The following is a 6,000-nucleotide window of genomic DNA, read 5'->3' as shown; positions in this document are numbered from 1 at the left end:
AATAATTAAGTAAATGGAATATTAAAATTATTTAAAAAATTCTCCAGACCCAGATGATTTTACTAAAGTTTATTAGTTGCTTAAAGAAGAATAAACAACAATTTCACACAATATCTTCCAGAAAACAGGGGAGGAGGGAACATTTTCCTACTCATTATATGAGGCCAGTGTTACTGTGATACCAAACCAAAGATATTATAAAAAATAAAATTGCAGGGCGATTCTGAGAAGGAAGATAATGGACAAGGTAAAAGCAGGGTTCATCTCCTCCCAGGTCCACGTTAAAATTACAATCAAATTATAAAATAATCAACGTGGAGAATCACCTGAAGTCCAGCTGATCATAACACCTACATCTGATAATATAAAGGAGACACATTGAAGCCAGTAGGAGGGGCAAAGTCAGGAATAGTGCTGGATCCGCACCCTCTGGTGGTGGAGGATCACTGGGAGGGAGAGCGAGGCTGCAGAGGCTCTCCTGAAGGAGAGGGGGATCCTGGCCTCATCTGGAGGGTCCCCAGCCCAGGGAAAAGAATATTCCAATAACTCTGACTATAGAAACCATAGGGGATTCCGGACAGCTGGGTGAGATGGAAGGAGACTGAAACCCTAGACATCTCTTTGAAAGACCTGCGCATAGGCTTTGTGATCTGTGGGCACTCACCTGGGACACCGGCGGTGGGTCAGAGGCTTGCGTAGGATTCATTCTGAGAAAGTCTGCATTACTTGGAGCCAGAACAGAGAGCTGGAAGGGCAACCACCATTGTGCCTTAGTCTGGCTCCCCTACCAGGCAATCTACAAACTGCACTAGCTTGACTGTGCAGACACAGACCTCTCCCACAGAGCCATTAGGAAGTGCTGGTCAGAGGGTATCAGCCCACCCTGCCCAACCTGCTGATTGCCTGGGGCATTTGTTGCTGGATGGCTGCCAAGCCTTGCTCCGATTCAGGGCCAAGCATTCACAGATGGTGACCAGCACTGCGAGCGGAGTTTCCAATCCCAGCAGTGGCCAGCACTGTGAGCCACATTACTGAGATAGGGTCAGGCAGATCACTGCTTCCAACACGAACTGGGGGTAGGTATCGGGGACCTGTGAGCCAGTCCCAGATAGCAGCTGGTCTTGCTGTGATCTGAGACTTCTGCAGGAATGGGTGAATGGTTACCAAATTTGCAGCAAGACTGAGGCTGTATTGATATGACTGCCATTGTCTTTCTGAGACCCACTTCACTCTACCCACAAATTGCCCCAGGTGTCCCATTGTCAGTGAACTGCCACAGCCTGGCCCCTCCCCTCTCCTGAACTCCCAATCCACACAGGCAACAAACTTTGGCTAGCACAGGACAGGCACTGCACAGAAATCAGCAGCAGGTAGAACTCTGCTGCCTGCAAGAGTTGCAATATTCTGTCCAGGGAGCGCAGGGGTCTGTGTGACCGCCTCAGACTGCAGCTGGTCTCACTGTGATCTGTGACTACAGTGGGAACATGCAGAAACAGAAGTTGCAGCAAAACTGAAGCTATATTGGCCGGACAGACCTTGTCTCCTGAGATCCCACATCATCCAAATCACAAAGTGCCTGCAGCCCATCGATAAGCAAAGCAGCCTCTTGTACCCTGCTTGGTGATGGGGTTGTGCAGTCAGTGCAGGCAATAGACCTTGACTAGCGCAGTGAGCACACTTCAAGGAAAACAGTTGTGGACAGATCATTGCTGCCTGTACGAGCTACAATATCTCTTGAGGGGATTGCAGGAGTCTGTATTGGCCTGATGGCCCTTGACTCTCTGACCTCCTGCTCCATTCAATACACAAAGTGCCTGCTGCACGTTCATAGGTAGCTGCCCCTGCCCTGGGATAGTGCATTTAGGTCCAGGATGGACAGCAGCTGACCTTGCTACTAGAGGAAACTTGTACAGGGAACCACAGAGACAGCGCTGGCATGTAAACTGACACTGCAGTGGCAGGGAGAAATTTACTCAATAAACCCAGGAGACTCCCAGGGGTCCTGTGCCCCACAACACACATATCACCCAGTTTTAGAGACTTACAGGCATCTGATAGGCAGTGTCAGGCCTTGAGGAGCACTGGTCCCTCCGCTAAAATGCCCTAGGTCATGGACGGTGGATAACTGACCACTGCGTACAGCATTGTCTCTTCCACTTACCTATAGATCCAGCATAAGCAACAATCATCTGAGGATTACTTTGTAGTTCTCACTGGGTAGCCCTGAGCAATCAAAAGCAGTGGCTGACCTTGGCCTACGGGGCAGCCTTTCCCAAGGTGCCACAAAACCAATGCACGTGGAAGCTGGTACCAGACCACAACGGAGCATTAATAGTCCCATTAATGATACACACAAAGGGGGCTTGCAACAAGTACACAAGCTTGCTAGGGCAAATCCGCCCAGTGGGGTCAGCCCCAGAACAGCAACTCTTACCCTGTGGGTGCAGCCAAATCTCACAAATAGCCTGAGCGTTAATCCCATCTACTGATCTGCTAACAACAGTAAAGGCTTGGCAACAACAGAAGATCACACACAATCCACACAAAGATCACATCCAGAGCCCCCAGCATAAGAGATCAGGTAGAGTCTGCCACTGGGCCACACAAGAAACCTTCCACATTAGGCCATTTGGCCAAGGCTGAGAGATGAAATGAATATTCCTGACACACAGACACAAGCACAGAGAAGCTAATAAAATGAGAAAACAAAGAAACGTGCTACAAATGAAACAACAGGAGAAAACTTTAGAAAATAAGCTAAATGAAATGGTGGCAAGCAACCTACCAGAGACAGAGTTCAAAATAATGCTTATAAGGATGCTCAGTGAACTTATGGGGAGAATTGATGAGCACAATGAGTACCTCAACAGCATAAAAAAGTGACATAGAAACCATAAAAAGAACCAGATATAAATGTGGAATACAATAACTGAAATGAAGAATACACTAGAAGGAGTCAACAGAAGATTGGACAAGGCAGAAGATTGAATCAGTGAATTAGAAGACAAGATGGCAAAATACGCCCAATCAGAACAACAAAAAGAAAAAAGAATTTTAAAAAATGATGATAGTTTAAAAGACCTCTGGGACAACATGAAATGTAACAATATCCGGATCGTAGGAGTACCTGAAAAGGAAGAAAGAGAGCAAGGGATTGAGAATCTATTCGAAGAAACAATGGTGGAAAACTTCCCTAACCTGGCAAAGGAATTGGTCATACAAGTTCGAGAAGCACAAAGAATCCCAATCAAGAGGAATTCAAACAGACTCACACCAAGACACATCATAATTAAAAAGTCAAAAGTCAAAGACAAAGAGAGAATTTTAAAAGCAGCAAGAGAAAGGCAGCTAGTTACTTACAAGGGTACCCCCATAAGAATGTCTGCTGATTTTTCAATGGAAAATTTGCAAGCCAGAAAGGAATGGCAAGAAATATTCAAAGTTATGAAAAACAAGTATCCACAACCATGAATACTCTACACAGCAAGGCTTTTGATTAAAATGGAAAGTGAGATAAAGAGCTTCCCAGACAGGAAAAAGTTTAAGGAATTCATTAACAACAAGCCAGCATTACAAGAAATGTTAAAGGGTCTTCTATAAAAAAAAAAAGAAAAAGGAATATAGAAATAACAAATTCAAATAATAAAATGGGAGTAACAATGTACCTATCAGTGATCACTTTAAATGTAAACAGATTAAATGCTCCAATCAAAAGACACAACATAACCAAATGGGTAAGAAAACAAGACCCATGCATATGCTATCTACAAGAGACCCACTTCAGATCAAATGACACACACAGACTGAAAGTAAAGGGATGGAAAAAGATATTTCACACAAACAGAAATGAAAAAAAAAAGCTGGGGTAGCAATACTTACATCAGATAAAGTAGGCTTTAAAACAAAGGCTATAATAACTGACAAAAAGGCATTACATAATGATAAAGGGATCAATCAATCAAGAGGACATAACACCAGTAAACATATGTGCATGCAACATAGGAACATCTACATACATAAAGCAATTATTGACTGACATAAAAGTTGAGATCAGTAGTAATACACTCATAGTAGGAGACTTTAAAACTCCACTGACACCAATGGACACATCTTCCAGGCAATAAATCAACAAGAGAACAATGGGCCTAAAAGACACATTAGAACAGATAGATTTAAGAAATATATTCAGAACATTGTACCCCAAAGCAGCAAAATATACCTTCTTCTCAAGTGCGCAAGGAACATTTTCAAGGATAGCCCACATGTTAGGACACGAATCAAATCTCAATAAATTTAAGAAGATTGAAATGATATTAACCATCATCTCTGATCACAATGGTATGAAACTAGAAATCAACTACAAGAAAAAAAAACTGGAAAATACACATACACATAGAGGCCAAATAACATGCTACTAAAAAATGAATGGGTGATCAATGAGATCAAGGAATAAATCAAAGGATACCTTAAAACAAATGAAAATGAAAACACAACTCAAAATTTATGGGACACAACAAAAGCAGTTCTAAGAGGGAAATTCATAGCAATACAAGAAAAAGCTCAAATAAACAATCTAACCTTACAATTAAAAGAACTAGAAAAAGAACAGCAAAAAAAGCCCAAAGTGAATCAAAGAAAGGAAATCATAAAGATCAGAGCAAAAATAAATGAAATAGAGTCTAGAAAAATAATACAAAAGATTAATGAAACCAAGAGCTGATTCTTTGAAAGGATAAAAAAAATTAACAGACCTTTAGCCAGTCTCATCAAGGAAAAAAGAGAGAGGACTCAAATAAAATCAGAAATGAAAAAGGAGAAATAACCACGGACTCCACAGAAATACAAAGGATCATAAGAAAATACTACAAGCAATTATATGCCAACAAATTGGACAATCTGGAAGAAATGGACACGTTCCTAGAAATATACAATCTCCCAAGACTGAGTCAAGAAGAAAAGAAACAGAAAATCTGAACCAACCAACTACCGCCAATGAAATAGAATCAGTAATCAAAACCTCCCGAAAAACAAAAGTCCTGGACCAGATGGCTTCATAGGCGAATTTTACCAAATATTCAAAGAATGAACACCTATTCTTCTCAAACTATTCCAAAAAATTCAAGAAGAGGGAAGGCTCCCTAACTCCTTATATGAGGCCACCATTACCTGATTCCAAACCTGACAAAGACATTACAAAAAAAGAAAACTATAGGCCGATAACTCTTATGAACATTGATGAAAAATCCTCAACAAAATATTAGCAAACCGAATTCAGCAATACATTAAAAGTATCATACACCATGATCAAGTTGGATTTATTCCTGGGATGCAAGGTTGGTACAATATCCGCAAATCAATTAATGTGATACACCACACTAACAAATCGAAAGATAAAAACGATATGATCACATAAATAGATGAAGAAAAAGCATTTGACAAAATCCAGCATTTACTTATGATAAAAATTCTCAGCAAAGGGGGAATAGATGGAAAAAACCTCAGCATAATAAAGGCCATATACGACAAACCTATAGTTAACATGGCTATCAATGGGGAATGGCTAAAAGTGTTTTCCTTCACATGAGGAACAAGACAAGGATGCCTACTTTCACCAATTTTCTTCAACATTGTATTGGAAGGCTTAGCCACAGCAATGCGACAAGAAAGAAAAATAGAAGGCATCCGAATTGGAAAGGAAGAAGTAAAACTCTCATTTGCCGATGACATGATAATACATATAGAGATTCCACCCAAAAACTGATAGAATTGGTCAATGAATTCAGTGAAGTAACAGGTTACAAACTAAATATTCAAAAAACAGTGGCGTTTTTATACACCAATGATGAACTTTCAGAAAGAGAAATTAAGAAAACAACCTCATTTACAATTGTGCCGAAAACTATAAAATACCTGGGAATAAAATTAACCAAAGAGGTAAAAGACCTGTTCTCAGAGAATTATAAGTCATTGAAAAAAGAAATTGAAGAAGATACAAATAAA

The sequence above is a fragment of the Pteropus medius genome, unplaced genomic scaffold (assembly GCF_902729225.1).
Source record: "Pteropus medius unplaced genomic scaffold, Ma_sr-lr_union100, whole genome shotgun sequence".
NCBI classification, from domain to species: Eukaryota; Metazoa; Chordata; class Mammalia; order Chiroptera; family Pteropodidae; genus Pteropus; species Pteropus medius.
This window is presented reverse-complemented; position numbering follows the sequence as displayed.